Source organism: Phascolarctos cinereus, unplaced genomic scaffold, assembly GCF_003287225.1.
Source record: "Phascolarctos cinereus isolate Bilbo 61053 unplaced genomic scaffold, phaCin_HiC Scaffold_8;HRSCAF=390, whole genome shotgun sequence".
Lineage (NCBI taxonomy): Eukaryota > Metazoa > Chordata > Mammalia > Diprotodontia > Phascolarctidae > Phascolarctos > Phascolarctos cinereus.
Genome location: NW_027556291.1, coordinates 59,417,376 through 59,434,696, shown reverse-complemented (window position 1 = coordinate 59,434,696; position 17,321 = coordinate 59,417,376).

Genomic DNA, 17,321 nt, shown 5'->3' with positions numbered 1-17,321 from the left:
TTTCTCATTTTTTTTCAGCCTAAAAAGTCTTTGCTAATCGTCTCAACTCTTCCACATAGACAAGATTCTTGAAGATTTTCCTTCCTCTTCTGTCCCCTGCCAGATCTTGGAATGAAAAGTAGAACAAAATACTCTGTTGAAATTCATATCAGCTCTTTTCTAAGCATAACAGATTCACTGTCAATTAGCTCTGTGGTGTTTTGAGCCTGGTCACCTGGCAGCAAAGGACAATTGGCTTCAGGTGTTCCATTATTTGTTTGCTTAGCAGAGAAGCTAGAGAAAGAAAGAGCTTTTCTGGGAAGCAATCACCCTGGTCCCAGGTTTTATACACAGTCTATCTTTTTGCTCTTCAAAGAAAATACTTGATACACTGATGCCTATAATAATCCTCAGATACGTGGACCTTAGTGAGGAGATAATGCATTCCCATCAGACTCTGCTAGACAGAATGTTTTCCTGAGAACCACGAGGTAATAGTGCTACCATGTCATCATAGGCCCCCTCTGAGTATTATAGGATTCAGTTGTTTCCATGATAGGACGTCTACAGATGTATATCATCTTTGGTGCTGAAATGATGATTTTTATATCTGTTACTATATCATAACCTAAGCTGCTGTATAAATCCTTTCAAATCTCTCATATCAGCAAGAGGCAAATAAAGTGACACCTTCAGGATAGAGTATTGTGTAGATAAGGAAGCCAGAGAATTCTGTTCAGCTAACAAGGATCTACTGAATGCTTAGTAGAGGAACCTTTATTTAGGAGAAGGTATTTTTCCTTTAGCATCAAAAACCCCAAACCCTTCCTTATACCTTTAGTGATAGAACTTCTAGACAGATGAGAATAGCTTAGTGAGATGAGAGAATAGAAAGCAGCAGGATCTAGTGCATATAAGGTTGAATTTCAAGTCAGGAAAACCCAGGTTCAAATCCTCCCTCAGACACATACAAATCACTTGATCTCTGTGGTTATCAGTTTCCCCCTGTGTAAAATGAGGGTGATGTAACTAGATGGCCTCTGGGATCTCTTCCAGCTCTATATGTAGGGTCCTGTGATCCCCATGGACTCATTGAAGGTTTTAAAGAATGACAGGGCAGGGGGCAGCTAGGTGGTGCAGTTGATAGAGCACCAGCCCTGAAGTCAGGAGGACCTGAGTTTAAATCTGGCCTCAAACCAAACACTTGACACTTATTAGCTGTGTGACCCTGGGCAAGTCACTTAACCCCAATTGCCTAAAACAAACAAACAAACAAAAAGAATGACAGTATAACAGTGGGAGATGGAGGATGAACATTGTTCCAGATTTGGAAGTAGAGGAGCTGGATTGGAATTCAAACCCCACTACTGAGGAAAATGACTACAGCTGTAGCTTCATTTACTCTCTGCTTTTGTATACTCTCAGGGTTATTTGTTGTTGTTGTTGTTGTTTGTTTTCACTAGGCTTGCACTCCTGGGAAAATATCTACCTGCTGCCTGATTTCACAATGGTCAAGTCTCAGTCAAACTTTTGATATTTCTTTCACAAATTTCCTTCAAAACTAGGGTTACCCATATTTTTGTAACTTATTTTCTCTGAATATTGCTCTTGCAAGTAGATAATATTAATGTCTTAACAGGTACATTGAAGGCTGAAACTAACTCAGTGGTATCTCCACTGCTATGGATTCTTATCCTATATCAGATGACCTTTGCCATAACGAAGAGTTTCATATGTAATTTTGACATTGATAATTTAGCCTTATTTCCCATTTTTACTGAAAGAAATCATTATTTACTTCCTGTCATAAATTCAGAAATTTGTTTAGCTTCATTCTTTTCCCCTTAACAATGAGTAACTATCTCACAGGTTAATATCAAATAAAAGTAGACTCTGGAATTCATCTGAATGTGACATTAGAAGTTGGACAGAAGATAGCAGCCTGAAGATAACCATGAAATGATGATTTTTTTGATGTCACTAAATGATGGCATTTGAAGTATTTTTTCCTTGTCCTAAACTTTTAAGTAAACTGTAGTATCCTGTTTGAATGGAAAATGTCAGTGAAAGACGGTGCTATGTTCCTCAATGGCAATTAATTGGTCAACAAGGACTTATTATGCACCTACATTCAATTCAATTCAATTCAATTCAACAAACATGTATTGATCATATGCTAGGTTAATTACAATAAAGTACATGAAGGAGAATAGTATATAATAAAGCTAACAAGGTAGGATATAAGCAAAATGTGAAGGGTTTTAAATGACAAAGAGAGGATTCTCTGTTTTACCCCAAATGTATAAGGGAGCCACTGGAGTTTATTGAACAGATTGAATGACTGGGGTTTTTGGAATATCCCTTTGGCTGTTGAGTGAATGACGGATTAGAGAGGAGGAAAAACCTGATACAGAAAATCCAATTAGGAGGCTATAGAAACAGTCCAGGTGAGAAATGATGAGGTTTTGTGAGTGGAGAGGCAATGGATGTGACATACTCTGAGGAGGTGGTAATGACAAAACTTGGCAACTGATTGTACATGGAGTTTATGGAGAATGAGGATCATAGGCTATTGTTGTTTGTCTTTCCTTCTGGAAGAAGGACCATGACATCAAGGAGGTGATGCCATGACTTCCAAGTGATTTGGATTTAAATGAGGGAGGGCTGTGCAAAATCACCACCCTCACTTTCTCCTCTGGAGCCATCTGGGTCCAGCGGTGAGATATCGATCAGGACATCTGGACATGGCCTTGGATGCGGTGGGAGTGGATCAGGGGAAAGAGCTAGTGGCCAGGAAGGGAGGTGAAGGTTGGGTTCATGCAAATTTAGATTAGACATTGGGTGATTTTTTTGCATTGCATATTACATTCAGCAGCACTGGAATGGCTCAAAATGTTTTGTTGATTCTCATAACCAAATACAGCACAGGAGAACATGGACAGATGAACAACAACTCAGCCAGGGATACAGTCACATGGGAACACAGACCTGCAGCAAAAGAGAGGTCCCTCAATATTAAGCAAGAAGACCTACTCAGAAAGGTGGAATTAAAACTATTACCCACTGGCAAGCTTATGGGATAGTTTTAGCAACCTATTCTTATTACAGCTGGGAATAATTAAGCCTTAAGCCTACTACTCCTGTATAACAGGAACCATTCCAAGTTTGGAGCTGGGAGGGAATATTTGTACAGCTGCAAGGACAGCATTTAAATTCTGGTGCTAATTTCCCCCAAAGCTGAGGAGGAAGCATGAGTGGAGGGAAGGGTCCCCATTGATCTGTGACATTGCTTAATATTTTGGAGATGCTATTTGTGTAAGAGAATTTATAAAAGGTGTGTTCACTGCCATTAAAGTATCTGCTAATTGTGTCCAAAACTGCACTCTCCACCACAGGGGAGTTGGCTTGTTGGCTAGATATCAGGTCGTGGGCTAAAATCTTGTTTGTTTGACTCTTCACTCAGAAATCATAAAATGCAGGTGAAATATTCCTCTGGTGGAAGGGTAGGGGTTGTGGGTGTGTGTGTGGTGCTGAGCATCCTGGGTGGAGTTAAATGGAAAACTTTGCATCTGTCCATCAGGTATTCCTGGGTCACAAACCCAGCACACCACAAGGCTCCCTGCTGAGGCAACCTCCTGGGTCAGTCTCACTAGTGTATTCTGTTTTTGTGTTAGAGCCCCCTGGAGGACTCAGACCTGGGCTGCCCCCAGGAGTAGTCATATCTTCAATACTAACCTCTCGGTAAAGTGAGGGGTAATTACCATGTTGTTATTGTTGTTTTTGTTTATCCTTTCTTGAAAAGGACCATGACATCAAGGAGGTGTTGCCATGATGTGCAAGTGAAATGAATTTAAGTGAGGGAGGGCTGTGCAATGTTACCAGCCTCACTTTCTTCTCTGGAGCCATCAGGGTCCAGTGGCAAGATACAGATCAGGATCATTGGAGATGGTCCTGAATCAGACCTGCACAATCTGGCAGTAGGTTCAGGCTGCGGATAGGTTAGACTAAAGAGAGACTGACAATGGTTGGTTGCCACGGGTCTTGTGACAAACAGGAGAGAGTGCTCAGTGGCAGCCCTACATTTTTCTTGGGCAGCCTGAAATACTTTGGTGGGCCACAAGCATGTTTTGCAGGCCTGCCCTGGATGCAGTGGGAGAAGGTATTTAAAAGGTCTCAGTTTGACTGAGGCAACTTCTCATTCAGTGATTAAGGCTAGGTAAGAAATAAATCAGAGAATGGCCTCTTTTACCTAGTTAAAAAAAAATCAATCTGGGAGGGGAAGACTCTCAGGGTATCTGGGCAAAACAGAAACAATTGTTAGTTATATTTACTCTAAGTCAATCAAGGCCCAAACAATGACCAAGTTGGGCTTGGTCTGGGACCTATCCTTAGCCAATCAATGAGAGCCAGAATGATTTGGGTTTAAGGCACAGAACTTAAGAAAAAAAATCTAGGCCTTAATCCCCCAAGATATCTTGTGAGGAACAAAGTTTACATTCCTTTGGGCAAAGCACAGGCAGGTAAGGGTATGATACCTAATGTAGGCAGAGGGAAAGAAGAAAGGAAGAAAGGTAGAAAGGAGCTGTGTTACCCAACTGGCCAGTTCCAGTTGGGTCCCCAGTGGGCACCTCCTACTGCTGATGGGGCAGGGCCCAAGCTAAGATCTTCACCCTTTGCCCTAAAGGGAATCTGGCTCCCATTTGTCTACAGACCCCAGCTCCTTATCTCCCTTTAAAAGCCCTAGCCCCACCTTCTGACCTTACTCAAATGTCTTCCAGTTCCCTCCATTACAGGCCCCATAAACCCTTAAATTTTCAGGTTCCTTATCAACTCCCCTTATCTCCCTTTGCAGATGCCTTCCAGTTCCCTCCATTAGCTATTCCCATTGTCTATTCAATCACTCAGACCTCCCCAATTAGAATTCTTACCTAGACCCTTTTCCCAGCCCACTTCTCTGGCCACCCAAAGTTACTTTAGTATTTAAGATCCACCCTGGCCCCCATTCAGATGCTGAGAATCTCATGCCCAAAAGGCTGAGACTTTCTCATGCCCGCTTGTCCCCACAGGCATCACCTGGCCTAAGTGTTTTATCACTAATAAACTTTTCCTCTGGCTGGAAGAAGATTAGAGTTGAATTCATTCAGACAGGACCTGGTGTCGCAATCTTGGGGGTTCCCAGCAGCACCCCCAAACCTCTAGACCCATTCACTGCTACTCACAGAGGTTGTTGTTTTTCCTTCATTCTCAAAGAGGACCATCACATCAGGGAGGTGATCTCTCTCTCTCTCTCTCTCTCTCTCTCTCTCTCTCTCTCACACATACACACACACACACACAGAGTAGGAATAGACCTATACATCTAGAAAAGTCACCAGACCACATCCTGATTGGAAAATTCAAGAAAAAAAATCTGGGTGCATCTTTTTCCAGCACATATTGTCATAAAAAGACACAGAGATGTCTGTGAATGATGGGGTCAGGGTCGGGACAGGAAAAGCCACTGTGAGCTTTTCAGCTCAAGGAGAGGTTGTGTACCAGAGTGGGAAGAGGTCACAGATATAGCAGAGATGGGCTGAAGGGCAGAGGAATAGGTACCAACTGGCAGGCCTGTTGTTAAATATTCATTTCCAAGTCACATATCCAAGGAATACTGAGGACAGAACCCAGGCCTAGAGGCATTGTTCCAGGGTGAAGAGGAGTCAGTGACTCTGTGCTGTGCACTGAGCAAGAAGCAAGTTGAGAAGCAGGCAGCAGCTGAGACCCTGGCAGCGGGGTGGGGGTGTCTCAGTTCCGGCCTCCAGCCCGGTATGAAGCCTACTAAGGAGCAGCCCTGGCAGGAACCCCCATCCAAAGGGAGTCTATACTTTTGTCCCTTAACCAGCAGAGTTCTCCAGAAGGCTGACAGTGGCTGAGTCCAGCAGCAATGTCCCGGAAATCCACACAGGGAGAGCCCATCTGGTGCTGCCCGGACATAAATCCAGATGAGGAGACTGCAGAGCTCAGAACAGGTCAGAAGTCAGATTTTGTCTCTGATCAGATCACTGCGGGAACACTGAAAGCTTGCAGGTCCTCACCTGGAGGAGATGTGACCGAGAGCCCAGAAAAACACAATACTAACTACCCCAAGAAAGTAGTATCAAGACCAGCCCAGACATTCCCTCCAGAATTGTATAGACACTTGCCCTAATATAAAGTTCAAAATCAGGTAGAAGGCTGAAAAAATGAGCAAACCAAAAAATAATCTTGCCATCCTCAAAAGCTGTTATGGTGAGAGGGATGCTGGAGACACAAACCTAGGAGAGACTGACTCTAAAACAGCTACATGTAAGCCTCAAAGAAAAATACAGCTTAGGCACAAAGTCAACTAGAATTCATAGAAGACATGAAGCAAAAGTTTAAAAAAGAGTTTTATATATATATATGGCTTTTTTTTTTGGTGAGGTGATTGGGGTTAAGTGACTTGTCCAGGGTCACACAGCTAGTAAGTGTTAAGTGTCTGAGGCTGGATTTGAACTCAGGTCCTCCTGACTCCAAAGCCAGAGCTCTATTCATTGTGTCACCTAGCTGCCCCGACAAAATATTTTTCACAAATGACATGAGAACACTGAAAACTGGAAATGAGGTGAAAACAATGGAAGAAAAAAATGGACCTGCTGGTGGTGGGGTGGGGTTGGGGCACCTGACTTTTTTTGTGCAGCTTGTATGTGGACAAAGTCAACCACTGTTGCTTCTCATTGGATTCCTTGATATTTTGGGAGTTCCCTGTGCAAACTTATGGGTTTTGCTAAAGTAACTACATGGAAGCTGGGCCATGTGCCCTAAATTCAGGCAGTCATCTTGGTAGAAGGTCTGATCTATTATGTTTGTAAGGTCTCTTTCTAGCTTAGGTAGTTGGAGGTCCTTTCCAGCTCTGACATTCAGTGGTTTAAGATCCCTTTCCGCTGCGACAGCCTGTTTTCTTAGGATCTTCCCAGGTGTGACAGTCTCAGCTCCTTTTAGTTCTGACATTTAGCATTCTGAAGGTGTTCTGAAGGTCCCGGAGTCCCTCCAAACTCTGTTCTAAACACAAGAGCAGACACAAAGATGGTAGGCAGGGTATACCTGGGTGTGCAGGCATACTTTATCCAAGATCCTCCACCCCACAAACAAAACCTCTGATTTTCTATGTTCCAATATTCCTTCTAGCTCTAACATTCTGCTTTCTCAGGTTCCTCTCAGCCCTGACATTCTGTACTCAAAAGTTCCTTCCAGGTCTGATATGCTAGGACCAAAGGTGAAACTTGGATGTGACATTATATGTGCAAAGGTCCTTTCTGGCTCAGACATTCCATTTTCTAAGTACCCGCAGGCACTGATAGGTTCTGCTTTCTAGGGGCCCTCCAGAATTGATATTCTATGTCCTCACATTACTGCCAGCTCTGATATTCTGTGTTCTATTGCCCCCTCCACTTGTGACAGTCTGTGTTCTATAGTCCCTGTCAGCTCTGACAGCCCATATTCTAGTTTTCTTTCTCTGAATTTTCTGTCAATGTCTTCAGTAGTTAGTATCATATTTGACACACAAAAGGTGTTTGGTAGGATGTCTTTTTTCTCTATTTTTGCAAACAATTTAAATAAAATTAGAGATAGTTGCTATTTAACTGTTTGATAGAATTCATTTGTAAATCTGTCTATTCCTTGGGTTCCCTCACCCCCTGCATTTGGAAGTTCATTTGCCATTTGTTCCATTTCTTTTACTATGATTGGGCTATTTTAATTCTCTATTTTTTATTCTCTTCATCTGTATCTTTTTGCAAATATCTATCCATTTATCAGATCTGTTAGACAAAATTGTGTCTAATCATTTCCTCCATTTTCCTCTTTCATCTGTGATCCTGGCATTGGATTTTCCTTTTTAAAACAGAATCAAGTGAGCCAATGATCTGGTTATTTCAGGAGTTTTTCTTTCTTTAAGCAGCCTCCCAGTTTCACCATTTCAGCCGTGACTCTAAGCTGATTATCAGAATTTCTCATTTTTAGAGCTGCTTCTTTCCCAGTACCTTTTGTGGCCCCATGCCACGTTTATTCTTGCTTTTCTTCCCCTGTCTTTTGCTGATGAAGGTGTTTAGAAAGACAAGGGGTACCCTACCCACCATTAGGCTAGTTTTGGGGACTCCCTGGCCCCTCCCTCCTCCCTGGCCCCGCCCCCCATCCTGGACCCGCCTCCAGGGGGGCAGATTGAGGCGTGGCCCCGCCCACCTCTGGGCCTGAGCTCTGCCTCCGGGATCTTAAATCACAGGAGGCCCTCCCCCTCCTTCCCACACTGCACCTGCCGGGGTCACCAAGGTCTGTTTCCGGGGCTTGTTGCGTCACTGGGCCTGTCTTCCGCCCCTTCCTCACCCAGGCCCGCTTGAGAGAAACCGGTCTCTACACTGGCTGACTGAGCCTAGGCCGTGCCTGGGGGCTGAGGGAAACAGGGCTTGGCCCTCTCTGGCCCAGCCAGGGGTCACAAGGGGAGCCCCCGTCCTCGCCTGAGGCCACAGGACCCTCCCTCTTCAGCATCCTGGTTACTATTTGTGTTCCATTGGCTGAGGTAAGCTCCGTCTCCGGATGTGACGTCACAGCAGGGGCCTAGCGGTTCTCTTGGTCTCTTTGGTCCTGGGGGGAAAGAGCGTATTGGGGAGCGGAGCCCCCCCATCCCTTGTTTCCCGACTTTTCCTGTCATTGTGCGGCTGTTTTTATTCCCGCCTCCAAGGACGCCCCGCTTCCCCGGACGTCGTCGGGCAGACCCCGTCTCAATCCCCCTGTTCTCCTTATTTTCCCCTTCCCCCAACCCATCTCCCCTGAGCCGCCGACCCCCAACCCCACGAGATAAACAAACCCCTGTTACACAAGGAGGCGTCCTCAGTTTCCCCCCGTTGGCCGAGTCTGAAAATGCCCTGTCTCCTTCCCTTCCTGAGTCCGTCACCTTGGGGTCTCAGGTGGGGGGCATGTCCTTCATGGGCTCCTGCAGGGACCATCCTGAAGTCTGTCAGCGGGGCACACACCCTCCATTTTAGGGGTCCCTGCCTCTCCCTGGGGGTCCCCTCCCGCAGGTCCTGGGTGCAGGAAGAATGTGTCTTTGTGGGGGCCAGGTTTGTACCCCCCATCTTAGATCACTGAAAAGGGACAAAGGGCAGTTCCCACCTAGGACTGTCACCCATGTAGCTGGCTCTTGCAGACCGATGTTTACAAACTTTTAGGAAATTCAGTTTAAGTCTGTAACCACAACAATAACAGAAGCCCTCACAATAAGTACTCAGGGTCCAGAAAGACAAATTCCCCTATAGATGAAATCCAGATGTGTATTTCTTTCTGGATTTTAGTCTATAGACTATTACAAGAGGCGGTGGTATGATTTATCTTCATTCCTCTCAACTTTAGATTTACCTTTACAATAATCAGAATTCTAAAATCTTTCCAAAATTTTTTCTGTATGGTGTTCTTGTGTAAATTATTCTCCTAGTTATCTTCACATCACTTTTTATCACATCGTAGTGATTATAGTTTCCTCAGGAACTGTTTTGTCTTGCCTTATGACACAATAATATTCTATTATATTCATATGCCACATTTTCTTTACTCATTTCTCATTAAATGGCCACCTCCTTAATTTCCAGTTTGGGGCTACTATGAAAAGAGCTGTTATAATTTGTGTACATGATGAGTACTTTTGCAATGTGCCTAATATTGGTATTGTTGGTTCAAAAGGTATTCACTGTTTAGTGCTTTGGAAGTGTAGTTCTAACTTGCTTTCCAGAGTTGCAAGAACAAGTCACATCTCAACTAATGATGTACTAGTATGCCATTTTTTCGGACAGCCCCTCTAACCTTTTTTGTTTTCCATATCCTGGTAGGTATGAGGTGGAACCTCAGAGTTCTTTTAACTAGCATTTTAAAAAATTGTTAGTAATTTGAGCATCTTATCACATGATCTTTGACAGGTTCTTCCTTTGAAAACTACCTATTCATATCCTTTGTCAATTCATTTATTGGAGAATGGCTCTCACTGATAGAAATTTGAGTCAGTCTTTTAATAAACATTTATGAAGGACGTACTATGTGCCAGATATTGTCTTAAGCCCTGAGGATACAAAAACAGTACCTGATCTTAGTGATCTCAGAATCTAATGGGGGAGACCACATGGAAGTGGCTATGTACAAATAAACTATTTACAGGATAAATAGGAAATAATTAACAAGGAGAATGCAAAAGAATTAAAGTAGATTGAGAAAGGATTCATATAGAAGGTGGGATTTTAGCAAGGTCTTGAGGGCACCCAGAGATGGAGATGAGGAAGGAGAACATGGTAGACATAGGGGACAGCTAATGAAAATGCGTGGAGTCTGGAAATGGAGTATCTTTTTCAAGGAATAGCAAGAAGGCTGGTTTGACTGGGTTGCAAAATATGTGGAGGATGGGGTATAAGGTATAAGCAGACTGAAAGGTAAGAAGGGGGTGAGGTTCTGAAGGGCTTTCAGTGCCAAACCAGAGCATCCCATGAACATAGAAGACAATAACAAGGAGAAGATGGAGATCAATAGTGTCAAAAGCTACAGGTCCAGAAGGCCAATCAATTTTGCAATTAAGAGATGTTTAATGACTTTAGAGGGAAGAATTTCAATTGAATGATAAAAGTAGGAAGCCAGAATGCAGACTTAAGAGGAGAGGGAGAGGAAAAGAAGTGGAGGTACCCATTGCAGATGATTCTCCAGGAATTTAGCTGAAAAAGGCAGGAGAGCTAAGGGATGGATGATCAAGTGAGGTTCTTTAAGGATAGGGGACCCATAAGCAGGCATGTAATCCATAGGGAAGCAGCCAGTAGAGAAGGAGAGCCTGAAGATTAGTGAAATTTGGGATAATAAGAGGGGCAGTCTGCTGGATGATAGGATGAGATGGGATCCCTTGTGCATGCAGAGGGGTTTGCCTTGGTAAGGAGGAGGGCAGTCTTATTATATGAGACTGGAGTGAAGGAATGTGGGTCAGAAGGCATGTGGGTGATGTGAGCTGAGGAGAGAAGGAAGCTCTTCAGCAAATGGCCTCAATGTTTTTAGTAAATTCTTAGGCAAGGTTCTCACCTTACAGGGTATAGGAAGGGGAACTGTGGGAGTTTGAAGAGAGATAAAAAAAAGTTTGTAATAGCTTTTGTGGTGAGTGGGATCAGGAGTTAATTAGGGAGGTGTAAAAGGATTGCCTTGCTTCAGGGAGAGCCCAGTTGAGGTTATGTATCATAAAATTGTAGAGGACTCTGCCATTATCATTTCCTGATTTTCTCCAGCTTCACTTAGCAGCATGTATGAAAAAATGAAGGTAGCAGATGGTGGAAATGATCCAAGACAGAGGCTTGGCTTGGCAAGATCAGGAAGGACACAAGAAACTCGAGAAAGGTGGATGGTTAAGAGTTCAACTAGTTCACCAAGGGGTCAACATGGAGAAGGGAGGAGAGTGTAGTTAGTGCAGGGGTGATGGCCTGGGAAAGAACTGAGGGGTTGAGGGATTGGGGGTTGTAGTGGGTTTGGGGCTGCAAGGCAGAGGGAGATGTAGAATGACAATAAATTCTGATCAGATGAAGGCATTTTATAGTTTTTTAACATGGAAGTATCATATTTGTGGGTGATGGCAAGATCCAGGTATGACCTTTGTGTGTGACTGAGGCAGGGTAGCAGGCCATGTGAAATGAGTGAACGAGGAAGGGTGTGAGGTTAGGGTGTTGGAGAGATTATCCAAGAGTTGGGTAGAAGAGAAAGACTGTGAACGAGACACTGAACCCATCAAGAAAAGAAAGGCAGTGTCCTGGAGGCTTGTAGACAACAGCTACCAGGTTTTTGATTAAGTGGTAGTTATCAGTTGAATGAACCAAAGAGAATTTATTGAATAATGGTGGAGAAGGAGAGCCTGGAAGTGAGAAAGTAAGGAGTATTCTAGCTCTCCTACCTTAATTAGTGAGTAGGAGAGGCCAGGGAGACTGTGTCAGAAGAAAAGCAGGGAGATTTCAGAGTGGGAAAGGGGAAGATTTAGGATGAAAGCAAGTTTGTTACTTACGGAACTGGCATTCTAGAAGACACAGTGGAAGGAGTGGTTAGCTTTAGAGTAGGACATTGAGGGATTGGATTGAGGGATGAGCAGTGGGGGAAGCGGGGCATGGAGAGCTGAGTTAGGGAATGATGACAATTAGTAGCTCAGAAACAATGGGATAGGAAGAGTATGATCAGGGTCAGGTTTGTTAATCATTGAGGAATGATTTTAGGTAGGTTTTTATTGTTCATAAAGTTATTGCCTCAGGGTAGAGTTCCCTCAGGACCTTAGAGAATTCAGGCAAAGGGACAAGTTGTAGGAATGGAAGAAATGGTATTATTGCCCTTCTCTCAAGTCAGGAGACCAGGCTGGAGACTTGATGGAATAGCCTTTTTCTTCTTCCCTGGGAAGGAGTCTCATCCTTGATGGAATGTCATTTACTGCCCTTTCCTCAAAGGTAGGAATCTGACATCTCAGGAATGGCATTTCTCCTTTTCCCCATGGATGCTGGAGATGAGTAATCAATTCCATTTGTGTCTTGGATATGATAAATTTATCAGAGAAATTTATAGAAAATATTTTTTCCCACTTTTTTCCCTTCTTATTTTAACTGCATTAGGATAGTTTGTGCATAATGTTTTTTTTTTTTAATTTTATATAGTTGAAATTGTCCATTTTATCTTTTGGGCTCCACTCTATCACTTATATAGTCATGAACTCTTCCCTAATCCATAGACTTGAAATTCATTTCTTCCTTGCTCCTCTAATTTGTTATTCTATGCCTAATTTCTGCCAAAACCACATTCTAATTTTTCCAGAAGTTTTTATTAAATAGTGAGTCATTTCCTTGTAACAGGAGTCTTTCAGATTGTTTCTGGTATTGTACATCTAGTGTGTTCCACTTATTGACCTCTCTAGTTTTTAACCAGTACTAAATTGTTTGAATAATCCCTGCTTTGTAGTGTAGTTTGAGGACAGTTACTGATAGACCTCTCTTTCCTTGCTACTTTTTTTTTCATTATTAGCCTTGAGTGTCTTGACCTTTTATTCCTCCATATGACTTTCATAATTATTTTTTGAGCTCTATAAAATAATGCTTTTATAATTTGGGGTGACATTTAATAAGTCAGTTAATTTTAATTATTATTTTTCTTATATTGACTCAACCTATTCATGAACATTTAATAGTTCTCCAGTTATTTAGGGCTGTCTTTCTTTCTGCAAAGAGTGTTTTATAGTTGGATTCATATAGTGTCTGGATTTGGTAGATTGTAGTGATTTTTATTGGAATTTCTCTTTCTATCTCTTTCTGTTTGAGTTACATACTGGAATACTGCCAGTTTATGGGAGTTCATTTAATATCTTTAAACTTTGTGGAATTTATTGTTTCATTTAATTTTTGACTGACTCTTTAGGATTTTCTAAGTAAATTTTCTTATCATCTGCAAAGAACTATAATTTTGTTTCTTCTTTATTTATACTTCTTTCCACATTTTGTCTTTCTTGTCTTAGTGCTATTGCTAGCATTTCTAGAACCATAGTAAATAGTAATGATGATGATGGGCATCTTTGCTATATTCTACCCCTTATCTTATTAGAAAGGCTTCTAACTTTTCTCTATTAAGTATAATGTCTGCTCTTGATTTTAGATAGATCATATTTATTATATTAGGGAAAGTTCAATTCATATTTTTCTAGTGCTTTTTTTTACAGGAAATGGTTTTAAATTTTGTTGAAAGTCTCTTCAGTCTTTATTAATATAATCATGTGTTTTAAAAATTGTATAATTAGATAGCAGAGTAAAGGCAGGGACTCGCCTGAGCTCTTCCCTAAATCCACCCAAATACCCTTAAAATTACTCCAAACAAATTCTAGAGCAATAAGACCCACGAAAAGACAGAATGAAACAAATTTCCAGCCTGAGACAACTTGAAAGGGTAGAAGGAAAAGTCTGTTGCATCAGGGTGAGAAAGGAGCATGGTCCAGTGCAGGCTGTGTGCTGAAGTTCCATTGGCATGAAGGCAGAGCACGAGCAAGGACAGCGCAAAGACTCTGGGCAACCTGAGATTATGGGCTCCTTGACTTGGTGATGTTCCCTAACACATTAGTGCTTACAGATGCTTGATTTGAATGGGCCTTAGGCGTTGGCTTCTAGGACCCTGTACATGCTAACAAAGACAGAGACAAGTTAGGTTAGAAAAGCATATTCTGTTGAGAACATGGCATCTGAACCACAGGCAGAGCTGAGCTACCTAGGCCTTCTCTTCCTGTTTGAGATGGGCCATTGGACAGCTACAGCACAGATCCAGGCCCAGCAAACCTGGAGCAGGCCTTGGAGCGACTGAATCACAGGCAGCAGTGGTGGTTTCCAGATCTCTCAGCCCGCAGATGCCAAAGATAACTTAAAAGATTGTCAGGAAAGGTCTGTCAAACCTGGGTGAGAGTGGAGCACAGTCTGGCACAGGCGGCTCCAGCACAGCCCTGGCCACAGCAAACCAGGAACTGGCCTTGGGAGTAATTGAATCATCATCAGCAGCAGCAGTGTCTGCTTCCAGAGCTCACAGCCCACAGACTGTAAGGGGGTCAAAGAGCTGGTCAGAAGGAGATCACAGGGTTCTTTTTGCTAGCACTGAGACAGGACTCTGTTGCTTTGCCCATACTTGAATCTGGGTCACTATTCTGGGTTGTAGTCCCAAGGCGAGGAGGAGCACTAGCATATCAGAGCTTGCAGCCACAGTGGAAGGAGGACCTTCCTCACAGGTCCAGGGCAGAAAAGAATGTTTGTGGTTGATTACAGACCAGAGCACAGGCCAGGAGAATAGTAAACACCTCTTCTTAGGTCATACTACCTTGGAAGAAGTGCAAACTTATAGGTCCCTAGAAGTATCTCTGAAAATAGCTACACAAAACCCCTGAAGCTTGGGACAGTGTACCCTCCAACCTGGAAGCAGAGCCCTACTTTAACAAAGAATAAAAAGTCAAGCAATAGGCTAGAGAAATGAAAAAACAACAAAATAAAACTGTGACTATAGGAGGTTACAGTGGTAACAAGGATGATCAAAACACACAGAAGACAATAAAGTCAAAGCTCCTATAGCCAAAGCCTTCAAGAAAAATATGAATTGGAGCTAAAGAGATTTCTGCTTCCGGGAGCCAAGATGGCGGAGTAAAAAGGTGGTCACTCTCACTCTCCCCTATCAACCTCTGAAAACCCAGAAAATATCACCCCAGAAAAAAACCCTGGAACACCTGAACTAGAGAAAGACAGGAGCAGCAGTGCAGCAGCCCAGCAAAGGGTCTCCCAGTGCCTCAGCAAAAATAGGAGGCAGAACTACGAGGGGCCCCAGGCAGATAAATACCCTGTGGCATTCATCTGAAAGGAGGTGGAGAAAACAACCTAAAGGCTCCCTAAAGCCCTGGCCTTGCTGGTTCCAGCCCAACACCAGGTGAGCTGTGGAGCCCTGAAGCCTCCAATTGTGAAGAAATCCTGAAGCCCAGGTGGTAGAACAGGCAAACACCAACACCTGGACCTCCGAGTGCCTCAGTGAGGGCGGGGACCCGGTGGAAACCAGCTCAGAAAACTACCAGATGCCTCGGCACTCTACCTCAAAGGAAACTCCCAGTGCATTAGCAGAAACCAGGGAGACAACACTGCAGGGGCCCCAGGCAGATAAACACCCTGCAGCACCCATCTAAAAGGAGCTGAAGAAAGCTAAAGGAAAGGAAAAGCAGGCAACCTAGAATTGCCTGAAAGTTCCAGCCTTGCTGATTCCAGCCCAACAGGAGGTAAGCTGCCAGAAACCTACAGCCTCCAATTGCCAACATAAGAGGCCCCAGAAAGCCTAGGCTCCCAACACAAGAAGCTTGGGTCAGTGCCCTCTGTTCCCCAGAAGGAGAGTTCAATCACTTTAAAGGCCAGGGAATAAGGAAACACCATGAATAAAAAGAAACATACCATAGATTCATATTATGAGAAGAGTGAAGATCAAGACAGAAATTCTGAAGAGGACAACATTGTCAACAAACCCACATCTGCAACAACAAAAGGGAATATGAACTGGTCTGAAGCCCAAAAAGCCTTCTTAGAAGAGGTCAAGAAAGATTTTAATAGTCAAATGAGAGAGGTAAAGAGTCCTTCAAAAATACAATTGGCCAGTTGGAAAAAAAAAAAATACACTGAAGAAAACAAGTCCCTAAAAAACACAATTGGCCAATTGAAGAAGGAAGGACAAAAACTAACAGAAGAGTACACTGAAGAAAACAAGTCCCTAAAAAACACAATTGGCCAATTGAAGAAGGAAGTACAAAAACTAACAGAAGAGTAACTGCGAAAACAAGTCCCTAAAAAACACAATTGGCCAGTTGAAGAAGGAAGTACAAAAACTAACAGAAGAAAACAATCTGTTAAAAACTAGAATTGGACAAATGGAAACTAATGTCTCTATGAGAGAGCAAGAAGAAGTCAAACAGAAACAAAAAAATGAAAAAATGATGAAAATGTAAAATACCTCATCAGTAAAACAACCGACCTGGAAAATCGACTCAGGAGAGACAATTTAAAAATTATTGGACTACCTGAAAATCATGATGAAAAAAAGAGCCTGGACAGTATCTTTCAGGAAATCATAAAGGAAAACTGCCCAGAAGTCCTAGAACCAGAAGGGAAAATAACCATAGAAAGAATCTACCAATCACCACCTGAAAGAGATCCCAAATTGACAACGCCAAGAATATAATAGCAAAATTCCAAAATTACCAGATGAAAGAGAAGGTGCTGCAAGCAGCCAGAAAGAAACAATTTAAATATCATGGAACCACAGTCAGGATTACACAGGACCTTGCAGCTTCTACATTAAAAGACCGCAGGGCATGGAACATGATATTCCATAAGGCAAAGGAGCTTGGAATGCAGCCAAGGATCAATTACCCAGCAAAAATGAGCATCATTTTTCAAGGGAGGAGGTGGATATTCAATGAAATAGGAGACTTCCAAACTTTCCTGATAAAAAGACCAGAGCTCAACAAAAAATTTGATCTTCAAGTACAGGACTCAAGAAGACAAAAAGGTAAATGGGACAGAAGGATACAATACGTTGTTAATGGGGGAGGCTGTTTAAACCCCTACAAGGGAATATGAGACTTGCAACCCTTGAGAACTGTATTGTTATTACACCTTGTTAAAGGAGTATACATAAAGAGGGTGGATATTAGTTGACTTTGATGTAATGATAAAAAAAATCTAATCAAGTGGGTTAAATGGATCCAAATAAGTGGATCAATCTGATCTTAGAAAATGTACTGAGAAAGG